The 25,843-nt window shown below is 42.0% G+C and overlaps 1 protein-coding gene across 9 annotated transcripts in view; it reads left to right on the forward strand.

Moving 5' to 3' along the window:
• The window catches only part of PCDH15 (protocadherin related 15), a 634,585-nt gene that overhangs the window by 180,963 nt on the left and 427,779 nt on the right, over positions 1–25,843 (forward strand). The gene's annotated exons all lie outside the window — the stretch shown is intronic.

The raw sequence follows: 25,843 nt of genomic DNA on the forward strand, positions 1-25,843 counted from the left end.
TATTAGAAATGAAGGCACAATCCTGAAGTAAAAGGAAACATATCGGCAACTGTCAGCTCTTGGGAAAACATCACCAATAATTTTGTCATGAAAATAAGAGTACAGCCCATAGCAGTGCTCTTATTTAAGTCTGTTAACACCCTTGGAGTGATATCTCTCAATTATTAAACCCCAGTCCCTAGGAACTGCTGCTTTCAGGTAATTCAGAATATAAGGAGTTAGCAAAATGTTCATGCAGTCGATGTTTTCTGCTTTAGAGAAGAAAATAAATTGAATTTTAGTTGTTTTCTCATAATATGCCAATCTCTGGCCCTGAAAGTGAGCAGTCCATGTTATAGACTTTTAGTCATTTTCTTTATTAAAAATAACTGGAATACAAACACCTGCAGCCACATAAGATCTGTGATATTTTAATAACATTTGCTAATCGTTTTCTTGTCCTTTGTAACTCCTTTGAAGCTCAGTTTCTTACAGCAGCATCCTAATACATATCTTCCTTTAATATCACTGTTTTCAAAATGTCAAATTAATTCTTTAACAATCTTGTTGACACCCAAAATCTTTTGAGCTTCCATCAGATAAAACAAAGCTCTCTTAGCCCAGCATCAATCTCCAAATGTTATTAACTTTGCTTTTTGTGTTTTGTGCAGACACCTGAAATATTACATGCAATTAAGAGCCTTTTGATCTTCAAAGGCTGATGTGCAGGGGCTGAAACCATCCCTGGGTGCCAGAGTCACAGGGACATCTGTTCTTGGATTAATTTTCCAAGCCCCAGACAATTTCCACTGATTTCACAATATATCCTGCATTAAATACGTCTGGACTTTTTACCAAAGAGATGAAAGAAGACAGTAAAGCTTCTTTGTCTCTCCTGACTGGTTTAAAAATCTTCTGTAGAGTATTTTTAAACTAATATTCAACCTAATGTTTTAAATAACAGGAACTATTTAGCAGTACAAAATCATGGCAATTAATACAAGGTCCGACGGCCAATAAATACTGAATTTTCCAAACACAAGACCCCTTTTGCAGGTGCTGTTGTTGATCCTTTAGACAAGGCTCATTGAAGGCTGAGTGGCAACATGTTTCAGGGTGGCAAAATTGGGGCTTTTTTCACTCCAAAAGTTGACCCAATCACTTGAACAGATGAATCAGAGTTGGGATGTATTCTGACCATCCCAAGTTAATCAGAGATGGGATGGTGGAAAATCCAGAATCTTCTGTATGGGATTGAAAACTGAGTGACCCCCATACACTGTGACCCCAAATCTGTGGGGTTTGGCAGGACTGGGACTTGTGAATTCCTTTGTCATTCACTACTTACCCAATTGCTTTGCTGCCAATTGAAGACATGGTTTAAATCCCATATCCAACAATCAAAGAGCCCAAGGCACAAAAATCATCCTAAATTAAAGTGTTCAATATCTGAAGACCCTTTATAGCTGTGAGCTCTTCACTGAGTGTGGACAAAACAAATGAGAACAGAGCAACAACAGTTATAATGATCAAAAATTCTAATTTATCATTTCACCATCTGCTTATCGTGGGAAACACATGGAAAATTATTTCCCTCAATGAATCTAGAGTGAAATTCAAAATTAGATCTTCACTCATCAGAGGAACATGCTTCAGGAAAAAAAATTTCTAAAAAGCAACAACTGGCTAAAAGCACAAGCCACCACTCAGCTGGAGCTTGATTTCCTGCAAGGAAATGCACAGTGGGATTGCTTGGAGTGAAGGCAGGGGGAAATTCCTGGTCCTCAGTCTTTTTGAAGGGAGAAAAAACCCCAAATGGGTAAGAAATATTCAAGTACTTCTGAAATAGAAGAGCCCTGCCAAGGGAGTGGAGATCTCCATCACAAAATGAAGATTTCATTTCAGTGGGAGAAAAAAAAAATTCATTGGGAAGATAAATCCTGGGAAGATAAATCCTGTGACATATGAAGAACAGCGCAGTAGTTGAAAGAGAAGGAAAAGGAATATAAAGGCATCCTAATTCCATTTAAAAGCACAATATAGAATTTTGTATAGCCTGGAAAACTCCTGATAATTCACAAACAGCCAAAGAAGGAACACACTTCATATGTCAGCTATAGATAACTCCTATATTGAGCTGCTTCCCTGCTGCTTCCCTGGTTATTGTATTGCTCTTCCAAGCCTCCCAAAGTCCTTGCCTCATAAACCGGGGAGATAATTCCAATATATTATATCCCCATCATCATCTTTTCACAGACCTTTATGATCCTTGCTCATTCCAAACCAGTTTTCCCACTTGCCTCTGTTGACATGAATTTTGCCCCAGGGCCAGGCTGGCTCAGCCTTTGCTCTCTGCGGGGATCTTTAGGTGCAGCCTGAATTAATAAAAATGAACACAGGGCCCTGAGGAGTTTCCAAACAACTGAAATAAAAAAAATTCTGTGTATTCTCTCATGTGGATATGGTACTAGACTCACAGAAGTTTGTAGATAAGACAGACCTTAGAAATGCTGCAAATATCCTAATTTTTCTCTTATTTCAGAAAAAAAAACAAATTAGCATCTTCAATTTTTATCTTGTAAGTCTCATTACAGAGGGCTGTGTCCTCTTACTTTTCCTTCCATGTATAACCACCTACTTCCATACCCATGGAAACATTCCAGCTGCAAAGAAACATCTCCTGACATAATTGTGAAAAATTACACCAGGAGATTTTTTCCTCATGTTCTCTTCTGCTTCTATTTTAAAAAATGAAATTATATTTGATCCAATTTCTTGATTTCCAGATGAATAAGCTGGTCTTGGTTCACAGGGCTGGGAATTGCTATTAACTGATAATAGAAATGAACAGACCAAAAGTATTTTTAAAAATATCATGTTAAATTTTGGTTTTAGTTTTAAAAGCTAGATTTGATTAAGTAATCAAATACTTTTTTATCTTCATATTAACCAAAGGAAATTTGAGAACATTTAGTATTAGCATCTATTAAATGAAAATTGCAGGTATGAAAAGTCCCAGTTTTCATTTCAGGATTGGCCTGCATGTTTAAAATAGATTGGATAATGCTCCAAAGATGTGAAACATTGGACCTGGGAATAAACCATAGCTTGTGAGTTGAAGCAAAAACTTTTCAAGACCATTTTTGGGAAATATCTTCTGCATTTAAGTGGAGATGGGAAGATTTCAGCAGAGTTTTTCCTGCTGTTTGTAAAGAAACACTTTGATCCTGTGTCCTTTAGCCAGCCTTAGGAAAATTAAGAAAAAAAAAAGAAAAAACCCCAGATTTTTCTCCAGAGTGGTTTGAGTTGGAAGGGAACTCAAATCCCATCCAAATCCGTGGGCAGGGACACCTTCCACTGTCCCAGGCTGCTCCAAGCCCCAAAGTCCAGCCTGGCCTTGGGCACTGCCAGGGATGCAGGGGCAGCCACAGCTGCTCTGGGCACCCTGTGCCAGGGCCTGCCCACCCTCCTGTCACAGGTGTATTTTATGGAAAATCCTTCTGCCAGGATCTTTTCTCCTGAGAAGCTGAGAAGCTTCAGCTTCTCCACGTTTTGCTGCTTTGGAATGTGATTTGGAGAATTGTTCACCCAACATGTGAAATTGTTTTTACTTGACGGCCAATGACAGCCACCTGTGTCGAGGCTGTGAGTAGTCACAAGATTTTATTATCATTCCATTCTTTTCTTTTCTGGCCTTCTGATGAAATCCTTTCTTCTATTCTTTTAGTGTAGTTTTAATATATGAATACAATACTATATGATATATGACATGATATATGATATGATATTGTATAATGTAATATAATGTACAATATAATATAATATAATATAATAATCAGCCTTTGAAACATGGAGTCAAGATTCTCATCTCTTCCCTCATCCTGGCACCCCTGCAAACACCACCACACCCTGCCAGGGAACAATTCCTAATTCCCAATATCCCATCCATCCCTGCCCTCTGGCACTGGGAATCCATTCCCCCTTTTCCAGTCACTTCCACCCTTGCCCAAAATCCATTTCCACCCCTCCTGCTTTTCTTCCTCCTGCCATTTTCCTGCTCATGAGAAGCTCCACTTCTTTTCCTGTTCTCCACTGTTAATTTCTCCTGCCTGTAGCAGAAAATACTCAGTCTCTTGATTTTCATGAACAGCTGGTGCATAGCCAGGACTTCTTGCCAGGCTTAAAAAAAAAAAGAGAAATTTTTATCTCAGTGATATTTGTTTTCTTGCTGGTGACTCAGAGGAACAGTCCCTGCTTAGGCCTTTTTCTCTCACACATTTGATAATTCCTCTAAATCAGTGTAAGAGGAAATCAAGAGATTCCCTTCCCCACCTTGCTGCACCTTGAACTACAATCTTAATCATCCATGTAAGCAGTGTGAAACTAAATATGATTAAACACTGATATTTGTGGAAATATTTGTATTTCTGAAAGTAAAAATCTGATTTTGCACTAATGAAGTCCTCAGTCTCTTCAGCATCAGCTGTTTAAAGAGGAGCTGAAGCTATCCAAGCAATAATTCCTAAGGAATGGAAATAATTTCTGTTGAAACTGTATATTGTTTTAATCTGACAGAGTTCTTAGGAATTATTAATGCTCCTCAGTCTTTTCTAAGCTTGCATTAGGAGCAATCCAGGATATTGCAGGAGGATGTGCCTCTATTGAAAATATAGATTTCTCCTTTCATGATTTTTACAGGCATTTATTTTCTTGTTGTTATAACTAAATGGAGGGAGCAGGGTTTGAAGGGTAAGGTTTTTTTAGCTTTCTGCATTCCCTGATGTTTCCAGGTATTCCAAAACCCTGGAACCACATTTTCCATGCACTTATAGGGGCAGTGGCTCAGTGACTGCCTCAGTTATCATGTAAGCTAAAGCTGATTTAATCAATGCACCTTATTCCTTCCTGAGCTCTGGGCCTGCATGATTTGACTTGACAAGTTCTTCATCTTTTTTTATGGTTTTTTTTTTTTGTGATTTTACATCCCCTTCAGGATGCAGTTCCCCAGTTCCATGTGGGAATTGTCAGGTAGGATCTGGTGAAACGAAGCTGACAAGTGTATTCTGTCAGGTTTAGTGAATGAACATGTGAAGGAATCAGGCTTTGGGATGGGTGATAGCATCTACAGTTTTCTATTTTCTGTCTTAGACAGCCAGAAAAGAAGCCCAGCCTGTCTCTGGCACAGCGTCAGGCTTGAGGTGACAGATTTTATATTTTCTATAGATTTATTTTTTTATATGTTGTGCTTAAAACTTGATGGAATCAAAGGGAATGTCTTGGTCATCCCAGCCATTATATAAAAAGAGTGAATTTTATTATTGTGCTCCAAAAATGCAAATTGTTCTGTGAAAAAAAATCCTATTTTGGTGCTGATTTATTGGGTATCACATGTAAAATCTTCACATCTGGGTATTCTGAGGAAGAATTTCAATAGAGTGTTTTTACAACAAAAAGCCTGCCTGTGTTTACATTTTAAGGATTTTTGTGGCCCTCTCAGGACTATCTGTGCACTGAAACCAATAAAAATCATGTTGCTGCTGGAGCTTGACCTCCTTTTACATCAGAGTACCTTGTGCAGAGCAACTTTATGTCCTTCCCTGATAGAGATTTTTTAAAAAGCTGCATAAAAACACCCCCAAAGCTCTCTTTGGATGTCCAGGAGTTGAAAATGCTTTCAATTTGTAGCCATGAGACTGAAAAAAATAAAAATATTCACCAAGATTGATTTGGAGTTGGCATTTCTGGCTGTTTTTTTTTTTTTTTTTGCTACAAAAACACTCTAAATCCAAACTATTCCATGTTTTTTGGGGAACAGCCTGGATGTAACATCATGCTGCTCATAACCAGGGCATTTTTAGCCTGTTTAATGCATTAAATCCATTAAAGGCAAGTTCTGTGAGGGCACTGTTTGATCTCTCCGTGGGATTCTGTACCCCAGCCTGCTTTTAAATGTGTTCAGTGCTATACAAGGTGTTTTAAGAATGTGAAAAAAAGGGCATTAACATCTGAAATCACCTGGGAAATGGACAGCACAAGGGTGAAATTCTGCTTTTTAGCTTTTGCATGTGTGCTTGCAGGTGAGTCCTGTCACCTCTTGGTGCTGTGGGGAGCCAGCAGTGAACATTTGTGAATGCACTTTGCAGCCACCTGGAGGGAGCAGAGGTTGTTTTTCCCTTCTAGAGGGATCAGAGATTGTTTTTCCCTTCTTTTCCCTGGCATTAGGCATGCTCAGCTGGCACTGGTGCAGTTTGGCATTTCCAGAATTTTCTTTGTAGCCCTGTCCCAGGTCTGAGCAGAGACACCACAGCTGAACCCACCCTTGGCACACACATTTAAGGACTTTACACCCAGGTAAGATGAGAATTATTGATATCAGCCTGAATCTGAGCTGCTGTTCCTCACATTTTATCAAAACCATCGATTTCAATGATTTTCAAATAATTTCTTTGTGGAGCTTTACAAACATTGCATGGCTCTGATGCTGACAGATGTAATAATTTCAAACCAGGGTGATCAGTCTTTGCTTCAACCCTTTTCAGTGCAATCCACAGGAAAATGGTGCTGGGAAAAGGCATTTTTGGTGCTATTTGGCAGAGGTTTGGGGTGGTTCAGTGTGCTGTCAAAACCAAGCTTGCTTGGGCATGTGGTGTGTGGAAGAAGCCCTCTGACAGCTTCATGAAGTGTCAGAAGTGAAAATGTTTGTTAGCACCAGGGCAGCACAGCAGGAGATGCAGTTTTTGTATTTACTGCCTGCACAGGGCAGAAATCCATCAAAGGTTTTTCCTTGCTGCTCTTAAGAATTTAAAAATATTTATAGAGCCAGGGCCTGTGTGATCTCTGCTTGCTCTTCTAGAGCAGGCAATGACCTCCTAATGCCATAAAATCAGGAAAATTATGCACATCTTATGAGGAATGGTTTTCCTGTTTGTTTTGTTTCTTATTATAGCTAAGAACGTATTTTTATTTTTGCTTTCCAGTCTTTCCAAACCTTCCCTCTCTAGTCCAGATTTTGGGATGAATATACATAATTTTGCTTTCAGCAGGGGAAGGGAAAGGAAAGGGGAAAGGAAAGGGGAAAGGGGAAAGGAAAGGGGAAAGGGGAAAGGGGAAAGGGGAAAGGAAAGGGGAAGGGAAGGGAAGGGAAGGGAAGGGAAGGGAAGGGAAGGGAAGGGAAGGGAAGGGAAGGGAAGGGAAGGGAAGGGAAGGGAAGGGAAGGGAAGGGAAGGGAAGGGAAGGGAAGGGAAGGGAAGGGAAGGGAAGGGAAGGGAAGGGAAGGGAAGGGAAGGGAGACTGATTCCTTCTTGGGATGACAGTCACAACTGAAATGGGCACAGTGCACTGACAGCTGTGAGTTAATCCAGAGAGAGTGGTTTTAGCTTAGGAAAGATGATTTGGTCTTCATTTCAAGCTCAGATGTTCACATTGTACAGAGCACACAGAACTGATGCTTATTTTTTGTTAAATTTCTCTAATTCAGAATGCTCAGCCATAGCCTGGGTTTGTAGCTGACCTAAGAACAATTTCCTATGAACTCAACAATTCAAGAGCTCTCTTAAGCTTAACAAGGGAAATTGGGAATCTTGAGCCACCCAAAATGATGTGTAAAATAGTGCTTGGAATTGATGAGTAAAATGATGATTGGAATTGATGAGTAAAATAATGCTTGGAATATTCCTTTGATGAGTTCCTATAACCTGGATCACTTAAGGTGTGCACTCCACTTATTGAGAAAAGTGCTGCACACCAGAGCTGCAGAGCAGGAGCAAAGCCTACACCTTCAAAAAATGATGGTATTAATCAAATTACTGCTTCAGAAAGCAAGCCTATGTCTGTCAGAGGGGTTTGCCACCTCACTGCTACCATGGATGCTGACCTGTTCCAGCACAGTGCCACTGCATAGCCCTCAAGGCTGAAGTGTTTAGGGACATCTGTTTTGTATTTTAGCACCCTCAGAAAGAGCAGAAAGTGTTAATTTGTGAATTGGTTGGAGCAGAAAAACTCAAAATTCCACGTCCTGTTCCTCCATGTTTATATAATTTTATCTCATGTTGGTTTGGCTGCATGTTGGAAATGTGGAACTAAAAACAGAACCCTGGAATCCCTGAGGCTGGAAAATCCCTGCCAGCCCCTGGAGTCCCAGCTGTGCCCAGTGCCCACCTTGTGCCCAGCCCAGAGCACTGAGTGCCACCTCCAGCCCTTCCTGGGACACCTGCAGGGCTGGGCACTGCAAAGCTCCCTGGGCAGCCCCTGCCAAGGCCTGAGCACCCTTTGCATGCAGGAATTGCTGCTGCTGTCCCAGCTGAGCCTCCCCTGGCCCAGCCTGAGGCCCTTTCCCCTTGTCCTGTCCCTGTTCCCTGGCAGCACAGCCCGACCCCCCCTGGCTGTCCCCTCCTGGCAGGGAGTTGTGCAGAGCCACAAGGGCCCCCTGAGCCTCCTTTGCTCCAGGCTCAGCCCCTTGCCAGCTCCCTGAGCTGCTTCTCTCAGAACTGACTCTCTAGAATTATCCTACATTCCATAATGTGCAACTCCCCTCCTGCTTTACACAAGCTGCTTTCACATTACAGCACATATGCTTGTGCAAGTCTCATTTTTATTATGTAGGCCAGGTATAAATTGATGTAAATGTATAGAAAATAAGAGTTAGTAAGTCTGATTGTGCATATTTTATGGGCCTGCCAGCATCAACAGATCAAACCAGTGTAAACCAGTTTCTTACTTTGGTTTTTGTGACTGTAAAAGGTTTAAGTACATCTTCATCTTCCAGCATCTGACAGCAGCACTCCCTGAACATGTAACTTCTTTGCATTTGTTTCCTGTGGCCTGCTTAAGGTCAGTAATGGATGAGGTGTAGGCAGGGCTTTGTGGGCACTCAGTGCCCAGGATCAGTGAGATTTTCGTCCCTGGGACTGAACTTATCACTGTCATGTTATCCAGGAGTTCCATTGGGTTCACAGAGATGGCTTTTGGCAGGAGGTGCTGCTTGCTTTGGAAGGAGTCTGGGCAGAGCAGGTTCCTCTGTAACTGCTCTGGGTGAGGCTTTGGACAGGGCAGTGCCTGCTCAGCAGCACTGGCTTTGTAGGCAGGGTGGGTCTGCTGTTGTTAAACCTAGGATGCTCATTTGATGTTATTTGGGGTTGTTTTGGGGAGTGTTGTGTAAAGCCTCAGACAATTCTCAGATGTTCTATTAAAATGGGCACAGATTTCTCACTTTTAATGGCTGTGCATGGAACTCAGACATGAAGAGGTGATCAGAGGGATGGAGCAGCTCTGCTGGGAGGAAAGGCTGGGACAGCTGGGATTGCTCACCTGGACAGGAGAAGCTCTGGGGTGACCAAACTGTGGCCTTGCAGAACCTGGAGTAGCTACAGGAAACATGGAGAGAGATTTTGGACAAGGGAATGGCTTCCCACTGCCAGAGGGCAGGGATGGATGGGATATTGGGAATGAGGAATTGTTCCCTGGCAGGGTGGGCAGGCCCTGGCACAGCTGTGGCTGCCCCTGGATCCCTGGCAGTGCCCAAGGCCAGGCTGGAGCAGCCTGGGACAGTGGAAGGTGTCCCTGCCCATGGCAGGGGTGGAATGGGATGAACTTTAAAGATGCTCCCTTCCAGCCAAAACCACTCTGTGATTCTGTGAAGAGTCTCTCTGTCCATCTAAATTTGAATTTCTGGCATTAAAGCAGAAATTGTTTTCCTCCCATTTGGAAATGACGTGACAGTGTCCTCTGGTGGCCTGACAGCTGGAGCTCTGCTGCATCTGCTGCTTGCTCACTTTTTTTTTTTTTTTTCTTTTTTCTTTTCCATTTTAATTAGAAGGAATTGTGGCATAATTGCAAACAAAAGGACTGGACTTTAATCACAATCTGGAATTTATGAAATAATGTTATAGTGTGTGTACATATCTTCTATAGTAACCTAATGACTGATATGAGGGACAGGGACAAGTTTCTTTAAGATATTTCATAAATTTATATTATATTATATATTTATATTTATTATATTTATATTTATTTATATTTATATTTATTTATATTATATTTATTTATATTTATATTTATTCACTGTGGTACACCTGCACAGGTGAAGCTTCAAGGAAATCCCTGAGATTGAAGCCAGGAATTATTGACAAACTTATTACATTATAGAGCATTAAAGGATTAAGGCAAAACCTAAAACCTTCTGGCACTATTAATCTATTAAGTGGAGTGGAGATTTATTAGTTTTTCCCCTAAATTTGTCTCTGTAGACAGAACTTCAAGCCAGAGTCTGCTCTCCAAGAGCCCTTGACCTGTAGTGCTCAGCTTTAGTTCCAAAATTTAATGTATTTTAACCCAAGCATGTCTTCATCTCTCAGGATCAAGGACCATGAACTGCTTCCCTGCATCAGAGTATAGATGTCTGCTTCCAGAAAAGAATGCCAGTTGGAATATTAATAGCAGAATTCAGTTAATCCAGAAACCAAGGAAGACAGAAAGTCAGTTTAAAGCTCCTCACCAGGCAGATTTTGAGCCTTTCACTGTGAAATTCAAATTCTGAGGGAAAAGGTTTGTGGGGTTTTTGTTTGCCTTGAGACTGTGTTTTTGGAAGCTAAAAAACTGAAGAAAAATTTCAGCAGATGCTCCAGATGTTTGAGGCTTCTGCAAATCAAAACTGACCTTGAATAGACAAAAAAGAAAACCACAAAAAAAAATTCCCAAAAAAATCTGGGTGAGTTCCTATGGAATCCCAGAATGGTTTTAATCCTGGCCTTGGACACTTCACTTTTAATCCCCTGAATGCTGAGCTGGTTTTCAACTTTTAGGGAAATCCTCCAAGCTGAAGTGTTGGAATTGAGGAAACCCTCATAGTTTTGGTCTAGGATATTTTCTGGCCTTGCAGTTGTCAGTGACTTCCTAAATCCTGTAAGGGAATTTTCAGAAATGGACAGAGAAATGGATTTCTGACAGAGAAATTATTTGAGGGCTTGACTCCCATTTCTACCTTAGAAAATGTTGGTTTGGTTCCAAAGTGAAATTGTTCAGGAATATCGTGTTAGTGATGGCATTTCTGATCTGAGCGCAGTCAGACCCAGACCTGGGTGAGTGCAGTTGCAGTTTGGGTATTTCAACAGCTTGATTTTTGTCCAAAAATAGAAAATATCTGCTATGAAGACTTTGCTTACAAACATAGTTTGATTTATGAGCCTTGTGAAGATCTATTTACTTGGCTAAGGAAACGTGCCAATTAGCTGGGGTGGCACAAAGTAGTTCAAAGCCATAATTAACAAAACAAATCACACACTCTGGTGGTTCTCATCTTTCTTCTAAATAATTACCACACTTTCCCTGTGGTTAGAAAGGTCAGCTCTGGATCCACATTCCCTATTTGGCCATTTAAAATATAGTGAAATGCTGGAAGGTGATGCCAAGTATCAGGAAACTGAGAATCTTCATGGAATTTTGTTTGCTTCTCAGTCTTCAAGGCAGTGATTCTTCCACCTTTTCCTCCTTGATTTTTGTTGTTAGTTCATCCTTTCACTTTGGCAGAGACAGGGAATGAAACTTTTGCAGGAGCACTGATTTCTCCGTACTAATTCACCCTTTTCTCTTCTTGCATCACATCACTTTGTTCTCACCAGTTCCACAACTCTGGATTCCTATTCAACACCTTGGTTGTGAGTATCCAGATGTGGGGAAAAGACCTGTGAGGTTTTGTCCAGGTGTGGTCCCAGCTCTGGGACAGAGGACAGGATCCCTTGTGTGCCATCTTCTCCTTCCTTTGCCAGCTGGACAAACAACTTCCCACCTGCTCTGTGCCACCAAATTGCACTTTGGAACCCAAAATTCAAGGCAACATGTTCTGTGGTAGGAATGGGAGTCAGGCCTTGCCCTGTGGATGAAAATAATTTCTCTGTGAGAAAATAATTTCTCTGTCCATTTTTGAAAGTGCCATGCAAAACAAGAGGGTGGGAGACAGAGCCTTGCTGATGTCAGAATTACAGGGAAAGCACAGCAGCATGGATGGATTGGAAGCAAAGGAAGGGTTAATCAAAGTAATAAACTTCCCAAATTCCAGGATAAAGGCAGCATAGTTCAGATAGCAGATTATGGATTTGTAATGAGCAGAGAATAATCAGGATCCCAGAAGGGTTTGGGTTGGAAAGGACATTAAAACTCATCCAGGGACACCTTCCACTGTCCCAGGCTGCTCCAAACCCAAATGTCCAACCATTCCTTGGGCACTGCCAGGGATGCAGGGGCAGCCACAGCTGCTCTGGGCACCCTGTGCCAGGGCCTGCCCATCCTGCCAGGGAACAATTCCTCATTCCCAATACCCCATCCAGCCCTGCCCTCTGGCACTGGGAAGCCATTCCCTGTGTCCTGTCCCTCCATCCTTTGGAAACAATCTGTCTCCATCATGTATTGCTTCATTTATTGGAAATTCATCTGGGAAAGTTTTCTGGGTCTCAGCACTAATAATGGGAGAAATTTTGCATTTCCTGTGTAAACAGCACAGCAATATTTGCTTATTACTGTGAAGTGGTTCAAAACACAGCCTGCAGGTACCAAGGTGAAAATTAATTTGGTGAATAACACTACATTACTACAGACCCAAAGTTAATCATGGTTAGCAAAGAACCTAAACATTCATGCTGTCACCTGACTAATTGGCTTTTGACATTGAGGTATTTTAGAAGATGAATTGTTCTGTCCAGCCAACATAAAGATTCTGTGCCAAAAATAGCCTGCACTTCAAATGGAAAATAATTAAACAATCTATGTGTGGTCCAGAAATTTCTCATGTTTTATTTTTAGTCTTGCAAATGATTCATAGGAAGAGCAGAAATGCTTCAAGAGACATTCTGTGGTGTGAACTCCACGATTCAAGGCAGTGACTGCAAAAGTGGAGGGAGAAATCCACTGAGAAATCAGCTGCACTTGTTCAGGGGTGTAAAAAGATAAACCTGCAAGATAAATTAATGTACAAAATAGAATCAGCAGTGGTTTTGAGGTTGCAGCTACATCAAACTGAGCTAAATTCTTTCATGAGTGTTGGAACTTGGATTGAACACACCGGCACAGCCATTCAAAAGTTTGATTTTTATTAGTGAATGTTTTGGTATTTAATTAATTAGCCCTGTTTTCAAATGTTTGTGTGTTTTTGTTTTTTTTTTTCTTAGAGTGGTAATAGTTGAGCAAAACACAGTTTAGGAGTCTTTTATTTATTTAAAATTCTTGAGGGAGACCCCTGAGTGGACAATTTACTCCCTATTAGGGAAAACCTTGTGAAGTTTCAGACTTGTGAGTGTCAGTTTGGGGGATCTTTTTTGGTATTTATCTCCCCTGTTTTGGCTGTGTTCTTCATTGCTGCTTCTTTTCAAAGAAATGTAGCATTGCTTTCTTCATGGAAAATGTACCATTAAATTGCAGATGTCATGGATGAGAGCACTGTAACGGCAAGAAAAGAGATTTGACATGCAAATATGTCAGGATCTAATTCCATTCTTGCTGAAGTCAATGGGAATTGTAAAATTGACTTCAAATGGGGATGGGAGCAAACACAAGATGCCAAGGTTAAAAATGAGAAGGCTTTGCTGCTTAATTCTTATTGTCCTGGCCCCACTCAGATCTGCAAAGCAGCACTGCCTAAGAGTGCCTGGGTTTAATTATTTGTTTAATGATGTTAATGCAGCCTTGCAGGGCAGTCTGGTCCTGATGAGCTCTGAGTGCTCTTCATGGGCAACATCAGGCTGGGAATGGGGCTCCCAGTCCTTTGTTTGGCCCCTTGGGACCTTTGGTCAGCTCCTGAAGGAGCAAAACACAGGAATGGATCAATGGATTCCTTGGGAATCTTCAGGTGCTTCCTGACAATCCTTATGGCTCCATCAAGCAAAGTGGTGGCATCTTTTTTTATGGTTGACTTTTTTTTTCCCTTGTTTTCCAAAAAGTGCTTGGATCACTACAGTGTGTGAAGACAGAGGGGTTTCTTTCCTGTGTTGTAGCTTGGTTGGTTCATTTAGAATGTTAAAATGAACATTTAAAGTGTTCCAGTGTGGTATTTTCAGGCTCCCCCATGGCAGGAAGGAAATGATGAATCTGACTCCATGTTCTTAGAAGGCTAATTTACTATTTTATGATATTATATTATATTATAGAATGCTATACTAAAACTATACTAAAGAATAGAGAAAGGATACAGACAGAAGGCTTAACAAGATAATAATGGAAACCTCGTGACTCCTTCCAGAGTCTGACACAGCTGGACTGTGATTGGTCATTAAGTTAAAACAATTCACATGAAACCAATCAAACAATGACCAGTTGGTAAACAATGTCCAAACCACATTCCAAAGCAGCAAAACCCAGGGGAAGCAATCAGATAATTATTGTTTTCATTTTTCTCTGAGGCTTCTCAGCTTCTCAGGAGAAGGAATCCTGGTGAAGGGATTTTTCCAGAAAATATGACAGTGACATTCCAGCTTCCAACTTGCACATCTTGGTTTCACCTTTTCATTGGAAGCTGGAACATTCTGGATGCAGAATGCCCTGCTTGGGAAAAGGGTGCTATAAAAGCTTAAGAAGCAGCAACAATAAAAAAATAAATAAATTGAGCTTTTCATTGGCAAGTGGAGAGTTTTAGGGAAGCTTTGTGCAGGTTTAGCGTGGTGTTGGTCTTGGGATTTCTGCTTGTCAGGATGACCCTCAGATGTGTCAGAAAATCTCTTTTCCCAGCCTGGCAGTTGAAGAAGGAGTCAGAGCTCTTCAGTTCTCATTCTCAAGGTTGTTCATTGTATCTTATCTATAAAATTCTTTCTCCTGTCCCGCTGAGGTCCATTCAGCAGGACAGACAGAGGCAGACTGGTGTTATCTTTTTATACTAACAGCTACATGTACATTATTTACCATAACTTCCCAATACCTATCACCTATGTTAGACAGTGAGCTTCTACTCTAAACCAATCCAAAAGTGCCAACATCACCCAGAACATGGAGGTCAAGAAGAAGAAAAGCTGGACACGCCCAGATCCCTCCATCTTGCCTCCTGAACCTCCACTCTAAAAACCCCAAAAAATCTACTTTTCACTCCATGACAAGCTAGTTATTATTCTACTTAGACGTTCATGGCTTGCAGATCTCCAAATAAGGTTGGTATTTTTTTCCATGGGTCATAATCAAAGTCACAGGTGTCTTGGAGTCTCTGAGCCCCCTGGCAGGGGTCCTGGCAATCCAGGACAGCCAGAGGGATGTCCTGAATTCCAACATATTGGGATTGTAGATCTTGGTGATGGTGCAAAACACCTTCCCTCATGCTGGGCTCTGGGGTGGAGTGAGGGAAGAGGATTTGGGGTGAATCCTCCTCTCCAAGCAATGCCATAGCTCCTTTACAGCTGCTCAGGGGTCAGTGAAGCTTTTTACTGCTGGAACCCTCCCTTGGACATACCCCCAGTTACAGCCCCAAAACTGCAGTGTATTTACAGCCAGGAAAGTGCCCCTAAAGCCCTGAGAGAAGGGGCAGCCTGCTTTGGGAAGAGCTGAGATTCAGGCTCTGAGAGCCAAGATTTACACCCTGCTTTCAACCTCCTTTGCTCCTTAACAGTCTTTTCATTAAAGTCTCAACAGCCCCATATATCCTCTGCTTTTCTGGGAAGACACAGAGACTCCTGAAGCTCTCTGCTCTTAAGGATGCACTGTTGGGAGCCGCAGTTCCCTTGGAATTGCATTTGTGAGACACATGGTGGGGTTAAGTTTCTCTAACTTTTGTCTGTAATTCCATTAAGTAAGAAGCATATTCTAATTTGCTTTCAGAAATTATTTCTCTAAGCGTAGGGTTTTTTTTTTTACTGCCTCAGAAAATGAGGAGGAGGGAGGAATATTAATATAGGGTTAGTTACAAGCTGAAAAATGAGGATTTGTTGAGTTACACCTTTACCAGATCTTGTTTCAAGTGCTTTTGATAAATTACAGTTGCCTGAGGGAGGAGATAAATAAGATTTCCTTCATAAACTCTTTATGGACACTTGAAATTATCCCCAAAGTGTGTTTGGACTTCCTATTTCACAATGTTTGCTAAAACAGATTCAATTTTCAGATTCAGATTGTTGCCACCGCATGCTAAAACACACTCTTGAAAGAATGGAGGAGAAAGAAACTTTTGATGGGATCTCAAACAGCATTTTTGAATGTCACTGATGATCAAGAACATGATAACAGTGAGTTTTTCATTTTGACATTATGAGAATTTCTCCGGGTTTTTTTATACCAAAGTGAAAAGAGATTTGAGTGAGCCTTGAAATATGTCACATACAATTCAGTGATATTTTTGTACTTGTCCCTTCAAATTGCTTCCCTCCTTTGTTCTTGTCTGAAGGAGGGAGGCACATCTGCAACAGGTTCCCTGTGTGAGGAGCAGCCTCTGTTTTCTCTTCCCAGCCCTGTGAAGTGTCCGTGGGTTCAGGGTTGGCTCTGTGGCTGCTCAAAACTGAGTTTTTACAGCACAAATCGTCCCATTCTTCTCCCAAGAAGTCACTCACAAAAGTTCATTTTTGTCTAATTTTTGGCTGTTGCTGTCAATAATAAATGCTTTGGGGGAAGAGTGAAGTAAAAGATTAAAATTTCTAGCAAACCAACAGGAAGGATCTTTTTTAACCCTCCCACAGTGCTTAATTTCCTCTCCAGACTCAAGTAAGGAGCTCTGGCTCTTCTATTCCCTGGGGATATCCCCTTAGGGCATCACCTCTTGGTGTTCCTGGGAACATCTTGGCTCCCAGGAGCTGTGCCAGACCCCTCCATGATCATTCCATGCAGCTCCAACATTTCTAGGGCTCCCTTCCCTCTCCAGTAGTTGAAGCCAATAAGAAGAAATACTTTGTGGTGATTTTTTTCTTCTTTTTGTTCTTTTTTCTTCTTTGCTATGATAGCAACCTGATATTTCCAGCTGTTTAGGGTCTTCTTTTTTAACTTGTTGTTGTTGTTTGGTTGGTTTTTGGTTTTGGGTTTTTTTTTCTTTTTGCTTGAATATTTGTCAGATTTGGTTTATATTTTTTTCCTCCCCATAAAACCTTTCTGTGCCTGTGTGCAGGAAAATGGGAATTGTGAGGGGATACCAAAATACAAAGGGATTTCCAGAATCCCAGAATGGTTTGGATTGGAAGGGACCTCAAAACCTATCCAGTGTCACCCCTGCCATGTCAGGGACATCTTCCACCATTCCAGAGTCTCCAAGCCCTGTCCAGCCTGGCCTTGGGCACTGCCAGGGATCCAGGGGCAGCCACAGCTGCTCTGGGCATCCTGTGCCAGGGCCTGCCCACCCTGCCAGGAGGAATTTTTCCATATATCTCCCCAAATTTCCCCTCTGGCCGTGGGAAGCCATTCCCTTTTTCAGTAACTCCATTTTTGTAAATTGTCCTCTCCATCAGCCAGGCTCTCCAGGCACTGCAAGGCCACAGTTTGGTCCCCCCAAACCTTCTCCTCTCCAGGCTGCACAAACAGGAATATTTACAATTCAGGCTGTTTACTGAGGAGCTGTGGAGCCCACACCAGTTTTTATTTAAAGCCCAGGAAATCATTCCACCAAGAGAGGAGTGATGGTGTTCACAGGGGTCCCAGGATGAGGGAAGAGACAAGGATCTGACTCCATGTTTCAGAAGGCTTGATTTATTATTTTATGATATATATTATATTAAAACGATACTAAAAGAATAGAATAAAGGATTTCATCAGAAGGCTAGCTAAGAACAGAAAAAGAATGATAACAAAGGCTTGTGACTGACTGAGACAGTCTGGACAGCTGGGCTGTGATTGGCTATTCATTAGAAACAACTACATGAGACCAATCACAGATGCACCAGTTGCATTCCACAGCAGCAGATAATCAATGTTTACATTTTGTTCCTGAGGCTGTTCAGCTTCTCAGGAGAAAAAACCCTAAGGAAAGCATTTTTCAGAAAATATCATGGCTACAGGGGAGGATCTGGAGGGCTTTGTGGGCTGCTGCCCATGCTGGAGCTGCACATGCAGGGATGTCTCCCAGTATGCTGCTCACAGAAGAAATCAGCCTCATTACTTTCCAAAATGCACTCAAGGATGTTTGAAGCATCTCCTGGTTTGACATCCATGACGAGTTTTGAGAGACAGGATTGCAGATAATGTCAAGGACAAAAACAAAACCAAATCATGTATTAATTTCTCTCTGCACATCTCTCCCTGTGGGGTGCATCGTTCCCTAGAGTCCTGTCACTGATATTTAATTAATGTACAGAGTCTGACGACTCCCTTGGTGTTGTATCCATGGCTGTGGATGGCTCCAGGGAGGAGCTCACCTCAGTTATCACTGACAACACAACACCTGTGGGGTTGTTCTACCTCTTCTCACCTTGCTGGCCACACAAATCTTTAATCTCCATGAGGATTTGGGGTTTTTTGTGGCATCCTGCTCTGGTTATTAGGCACTGTCATCATAAAAGAAAATAAAATTATATTAAAATATCTTTTTTAATACAAAAGCCACAGATAGGTCCAGCCACAAAGATGGAGCACTGTCCTACAAAGACGGAGAGCTGGGGGTGTTCACATGGAGAGGAGAAAACCTGGGGAGACCACAGAGACCCTTCCAGTGCCTGAAGGGGGCTTGGAGGGATTTTTATGGGCACACAGTGACAGCACAGGGGACAATGGTTTTAAATTTGCAGAGGTCTGGGCTGGATGGGATATTGGGAATGAGGAATTGTTCCCTGGCAGGGTGGGCAGGCCCTGGCACAGCTGTGGCTGCCCCTGGATCCCTGGCAGTGCCCAAGGCCAGGCTGGAGCAGCCTGGGACAGTGGAAGGTGTCCCTGCCCATGGCAGGGGTGGGAATGGATGGGATTTAAGGCCATTCCAACCCAAACCAGTCTGGGATTCTATAATTTGAATAAAAGTTATGTTCCCATTGATCAGGAGGTTGCTGTTGGACTGGCAGAGTAAAGTACTCTGAAGAAAATACAGGGAGGAATTTTCACAAAAATGTCACTTGTAAGTGAATTATTGGGTGCTCACCAAGACACAGTGACAACAAAATTGAATTCAGGTGCCCTTCATAATTCTTGAGTGAAATTAACTTCGTTTTATACTTTTTGCATGTATCTAACAGTTCCTCCACACATCTTAGAGGTGGTCCTTGTGATTGAAGTGGTGGACTTGGTGATGTTAGAGAACTTTTCCAACCTTAAGGTTTCTATTCTGTGATTTGGAGGTGCTCTGCTTCAGTTTTAGTAGAGTCTGTGTTTTGTGTGTTTGTTTTGACACCATGGGGAAGCCACAGCTTTTCTGGGCAAGGCCTGTGCCAGGCCCTCACAGGGAACAATTTCACCTTAATATCCAATGTAACCCCACTCCCTATCAGTTTGGGACCATCCTCCCCTGTCCTGTCACTGTTAATAGCCCCTCTCCATCCTTGTAGGGTCCCATCCCATCCTGGCCCTACAGAGCTCCTTTTGGAGCTGGTGAGGGCTCCAAAATTCCCATTTCTTACACAGATTTGGCTGATGGACACAGATGGACAGGGAGAGAGATTTGGGAGGGCAGGTGGGGGCCTGAACTGATGTCAGCAGGAGCCTGGTCCTTCTGTCCCTGGGGCTCAGAGTGCTCTTGTTTGGCCCCAGGGACATCAAACTGAGCTGGTTTCAGCTTTCACCTTGTCCTGCAGGTCTCAGGTGTCTTTTCCTCACAGGAAGGGTGGTCAGGCATTGGAAGGGTGGTCACCATTACTAAGGGCCATATTGGGAGATGTGGGGCTCTTCAAAATGCAGTTTATTGTCTCCAAGGTGTAACAGCAGTCCAGGGTCATAGGTCACAGAGCCTGTGCCCACAGCTGTCAGCTCCAGCTGCAGACAGGCCTGGAGACCCTTTAATTTTGGTTACATTGCATTATGTACTTTTCTTTTGGTTACAATGCATTATATATTTTTATTTTGCATTACATACTTATTTATTTTCTTTACTTTACAATGCATTATATACTTATATTTAACAAGAAGAAGAAGTTAAAAAAGAAAGGTATATAATGCCTTGTAACCAAAAGAAAAGTATATAATGCACTGTAACCAAAACCAAAGGGTCTCCAGGCCTGCCTGGAGTAAAGAAAAGAAAAAAGTATATAATGCAAAAGAAAAGTATATAATGCACTGTAACTAAAAGAAAGGTATATATATTTTCTTTGCTGAGCATCTTAATACATAAGAACCAATCTGTACCTTAACTTTTATCTCTAGCCTCTCATAACTACTGTAATTACCATATTCATGTTACTATCATCCAATCACTAAAGTTAGTACATTATTGTTTAAGCTAGGAGTTGTTTTTCAGTTTTCTTGCAGTGGAAAATTCTGAGACCTTTTTTCTACTTGCAACATTTGCTGCCTTGTTTGCCTGTGCTGTCATTCTGCTTGGTAAAAACATCTTGTTTGGGGTGGGTTTATCCTTTGCTCTAAGTCATAAAAACCCTTCTAACTAACACTTCTTTTGTGTTTTGGTTATCTAATAAGATTGGCTCAGCAATTCTTTTCTTCTATATCAAAACTTGTTTTCATTTCTATTCCCTCTTCAGATTCTACATTCAGAAATCTTTCTGCTAAGCATACATATCTGTGAGACTTTCTCGTCAAATTTTTGTCCTTCCCAAGAACCCTCTGCATGTGGCACCTCATGCCATGGTCTGTGTGGCAGGGTGGTGCTGCCTGTCAGGGTGGATGGTCTGGAAGTTGATTCTGTGGTTCTGGAGCAGCAGCTGTGCATGGCCTTTCCTGGTGGATCTCAGGACAGCTTCAATGCCACTTTCAGGGGGGTTGTCACAAGTACAAATCACCCAGGGAGGGAAAACATCATTTTTCCAACCTCTTCCCAAATTGTTGGGATTGCAGGCAGTGCAGCTCCCCTTCAGGCAGTGATATTGATGTTCAGGGAGCTGTGCTCCCTCCAGAAGCCCCTTGTGTGTGTGCTCTGCGTGCTTTCAGCAATGGCAAATAGAGCAAGACTTTTTTTTTATAAAGCACATTTGTCTTCCAGCCCTTGACCTGGGCTCAGCAAATGGAAACGTAGCAGAACTGAATCCCCACAGGATCAGGAGAGGGGCAGTGCAAGCAAGAGGGAAAATAAAGAAAAATGTACTGGCACTTGTGCTAAAGGACAGCAGAGCAGGAGCCACTTTGTGCCTGTAAAAGTCACATTTCTTATCAATAATTCCTTATCCCTGGTGGGCAGAGGGTGCTGCCCATCCTGTTGTGCCTGAGACGCCACATTTCCCTGAGTTTTTCCAGCTTTGGGTATTCACATGCCCTAGGAACAATTTCTGCATCATTTCCTTTGCTGTGAACCCTCCTAAGGTTATGTTTTGCCTCTGCAGAGAGGGAGCAATAATCCTGCTTTCCCTTTCCTTCATGAGAAACCTCCTGTGGAAACAGCTTTAAGGAGAGCTCATAAAAGGCTCCCTGTCCTTCAGTGGCTCCCTCCAGGAATCTCCCATCGATTATTCTGTAGACAAAAGAGGGAACTAAAGAGTTGCTCTGCAGGAATATTGTACAGCATGAGGCAACTAAAGGGAGATCCTGACTGCAGATTTATTGGGGTGGGAGTGGGGCTTGGTTCTTCAGATACTTCAGATCAAAAAATTGATAAATTCAGGGGTAGCCATGCAAAAATGGAAAATCAGCTGCCAATCTGAAACCCAGCGATTCTTTCATTGCTGACATTGATGTTGTTTCAAATTTTTCAAGTGGTTTAATAGCAGAAGGTTTTTTTCTGGAGAATAATTCATGAAACACTGCCAGTGTTTGATAAAATCGTGTTGGTTTTGCTGGAAAGAGCAGTCCAGTGTTTCTGACAGAGAGGAATCTGTTCTGTGCACAACACCATGTTCAGGCCAGAATTATGGGAAAAGAATGGGAATATTTGAGATCCTTGTTTGCTTTCCTGCTTCAAAACAGGCACTGGCTGGTTAAAATGCAGTGATAGCAGAAAGGCTATTGAAAACCTTGGGGTTCTTGTCAGCTGTTGACCGTTTGCCCCCTTTTTGCTTGGTTCTCTGTGAGATACATGCATTTATTAGCACCTTTGCTTTTGGAAAGCTGCAATCTCTGAAACACGAACAGTTTGCACCTTGGAGGTTCTCACACCCACTTTAGGACTCATGGAGAAGTTCAGGATGCATCCAGCCTCTTTCCCTGCCAGAATAGGAAAAATCAGTCTCGTTTCCTTCATCATAAGTCTTGTCAATAAATGAAAACTCTTGGCTGTTGGGGAATTGTGAGTCTCCATCTTAACTTTGACTGTTACCCTTTGAGTGACTAATTCTTAAAGGTTCTGATTTTTATTAAACAGAACATTTAGGTATTTTCCAAAGTTTTTAATGCACAGCAAACCAGAATAGATGGTGGAATACCTGGCCCCATGAAACCCACCCATGGCCACACTGAGGAAGGAGGTTTCTGCATTTCCTTTAAATCCCCTTCCATTCCCTTTTGCTTTCCTGAGCAGATTTTGCTTTTTAGTCATCATCACATTGGAGATGGCTTTCCTGACAAAGGACTGGGAGTTATTTCTTTGAACCCCTTCAAGGAAAACAGGGAACTGAGCCCTTCTTGCACTTTGTGGCTGGGAGCTCTGATATTCTGATCTCTTAGCTGTGGCTTAGGAGGAAATATCAAACTCCTGTCTTCTTCCTGGAAAGCCCGACTTGAGCTCCACAGAAAATCTTCTAAAGGAGCATTGACCATCTCAAGGACCCACAGGGGTCTCAGTTTTTGCTTTTCCAGGGGCTGTGTGTGAGTGCTGAGCTGTTTTGTTTGTGTGCCCAGGCAGGGGAAGAAGTCAGGAATCAAATCAAGTCCTTATGAAACACAGATGTGAGCTCTGCCTGGCTCTGAAATGGGAATTCAGGTTTTCCTCCCTCCTCCTGCTGCTGCTGGGCATCTGAGCCTTAATAGGGTGGTTTACAAGTGTCCTACAAACAGGAGCATTTTCATTCCTTGCTCCTGGCAAGCTGCAGTGTTTTGCAATTGAGGACATCTCTGGACAAGGCCTTCAGGTGACTTTAAATGTCCCTGGCTGGGGAGAATAAGCACTTTATCAGGTATAACTGAGGCTGGCTCATTTTTACAGTGGGCAGGCAGGGGGGAGATCAGGGCTGCCTGAAGCCTCCCTGCCAGGGTTAAGCACAGAATGCACAGATCTTGTTTTTTCATTTAGCTCAGCTTTGACTCTTGCAGCTTTAAGTGTACCTGAATTGGATATACCTCAATGAACTCATATTTGTCCTTTTTGTTATAGAAGAAAAAACGCTTGTAAGCACAAACATTTGAGATATTTTATGCTATTCCTAAATTTAATCACAGGTGGCTTGAGAGTATTTAGTGATCTCCTTGCAAACAGGAATGGTGTAATTTAGGGACTCTCTGTTGAGAATGAAATGAACCATGGAGTACAAACTCTGAAGAAACAGCAATCCCTCCTGTTTTCAGGGTGTGGAGATGCTGAATTCAGTCCCTTCAGTGCAGCAGTGACTGCAGGAGAGTGCTGGCACTTCATTCTCTGAACAGGCTTCCCTGGAAAGCTAATGGAGGAGGAGAAGGGCTGCTTGCACCATTTGTTCCTTTCCAGGCAATTTTTCTTTGGCTTGGTTTAGTGTCAGACTTTAGCAGCTTTGGTAAAGGCTGTGTTTAGTTGTATACTGATACTAATCAGCTCTAGGAAAACTCCTTTCCTGGCCTTATCTTTCTCATGGCATCAGAAATCAGCTGCACAACACCTGTATTTCCCCAAGGTGAGCCTTATTCCAATTTATTCCAGTTATTCCAATTTATTCCAGTTATTCCAACTTATTCCAGGTATTCCAACTTCTGATTTGCTTGGCTTCAAAATGGAGAGAGGCTCTTAAGAGAGTCCTGAGCATTGGTTTGTGCCTGGTGCTCCTGCAGCTGGGTGCATCCATTTGAAGCTCTTTAAGGTGAATTGACACCTTAAAGAGGAGAGGCAGCTTGAAGTGCATTTGTGACCACAGAACCCCAGAATGTTTTGGGTTGGAAGGGATCTTAAATCCATCCCATTCCAACCCCTACCATGAAGTTGAATCCCCTGGATAGCCAGTCCAGCTTTGCTTTAGTTGTTTATATCTATATTTTTGTTAAGGATAAATCAGCCACAAAAATACGTTCCCCCAAACAAACCCAAGTGGGACTTTGTGCACTGGCAGCTTTCCATCTACTTTATATTGATGATTTGAAAGCAGGGCTGAAACCAGGTGTTAAATTGACCCTGCCTGAAAAAAAAACAGCTGCACATTATTCTGTTCAAGTGGCCAAACTGTGCTGATGCAACAGATCCCAGCATCGACCCCACGAGCAGCTGGCATTAAGAGCACACTCCCTGCATCCCATATTTGAAAGTTCAGCAGGTCATCGTGGAAATTTGAGGTGGTGAAGCTGAGTCACTCTTAAAAAAAAGGATCTGTGTAATTCCAGCCATGCTTCAAACAGAAATTACTGCAGCTTTAGAATTAGGTGATTATTATTTCAACTTAGACAGCTCAATTTGTTTATGGCCACTCTGTTATTGAGACAGCATTGCTTCAAATTAATTCTGTGAATACATTTTAAAAATTAGACCTGGGGAGTATTGAAGTAAAAATTCTCACCCTGATGACCTTGGGAGTTTGTTGGTGTCTCGTGGCCTCTTTCATTATCACTATGTAGGAACATCCAGCCTCCAGCCCTGGTTAATACTAAAGAAAGTTTAATTCATTGAATTTCTTCATTTTACTTGAAAAATCAGGATTTTCCAGAGTCACAGCTTGCTCTCAAGGTAGTATTCTATCCACCAAGCTCACAGGGGAAATCCAGGTGTTTTGATACGTTTGTGTGATTCTCTGACAAAATCAGAGTAGGAAAAATGAAGATTCAATTATTTAATTGTCTGCTTTTAGAAGGGGTTCTCATTGTCAGCAGGGCTGAGAGACCACAGGGAGATTCCATTATTTGGGAATAATACAAATATTACAGGAGTCAGTTTATCAGCAAACCAGTCAGCTCTTGATAAAATATATCTTTCATGTTCATATTTCACAAGCCATTGCTTTTATACCCTCTAATTTATGGTAGGAGTTGGTAAGATTGAGATTTCACATAATAGTTTTGGGGTTTTTTTAAAAAAAAACAGCATTCAAAGAAAATGTCATTCCTGGAGGCTCTAAAAGCTGCAGAAGGGATGGGTGCCTCAATCCTCACTGCCAAGAGCAGAACAGAATTGTCTGCATTTTGTTCAATTCTGGATGTGAACATTTTGGGAAGTGACCACTTGGGTGGGTGGAGGTGATGTGGATATGTGGAGTTTCACCTGATGATTTTTAGTCCTTTGAGAAGATGGTGATCCTTAGGTTGATGTTGCATTCTTGATGAGGATAAAACTAGCAGAAAACAAGACTTTTTCATGATTTTGCATTCTCTTAGATTATTTCTTGTAGGGTGGTGGCTCAGCCAGAGCTTTACTGGTGTCTCTGGCACAATCTCTGCTTCTTTCCTCATCAACCTTTACTTCAGCCTCCTCTTTATCTTCCTTTACTAATAGCTTGAGCCACAAAAAGGAAAATAAGAGAGATTTTGGCAGCTTTAGCCTTGCCATGAGCAGAACAGAATTGTTTGCATTTTGTTCAATTCTGGAAGTGAACATTTTGGGAAGTGACCACTTGGGTGGGTGGAGGTGATGTGGATATGTGGAGTTTCTCTCACCTGATGATTTTTAGTCCTTTGAGAAGATGGTGATCCTTAAGTTGATGTTGTATTCTTGAGGAGAAGAAAACTAGGAAAAACAGGACTTTTTCATGATTTTTGATTCTGTGAGGTTATTTCTTGTGGGATGGTGGCT

Source organism: Zonotrichia leucophrys, chromosome 6, assembly GCF_028769735.1.
Source record: "Zonotrichia leucophrys gambelii isolate GWCS_2022_RI chromosome 6, RI_Zleu_2.0, whole genome shotgun sequence".
Classification (NCBI taxonomy): Eukaryota; Metazoa; Chordata; class Aves; order Passeriformes; family Passerellidae; genus Zonotrichia; species Zonotrichia leucophrys.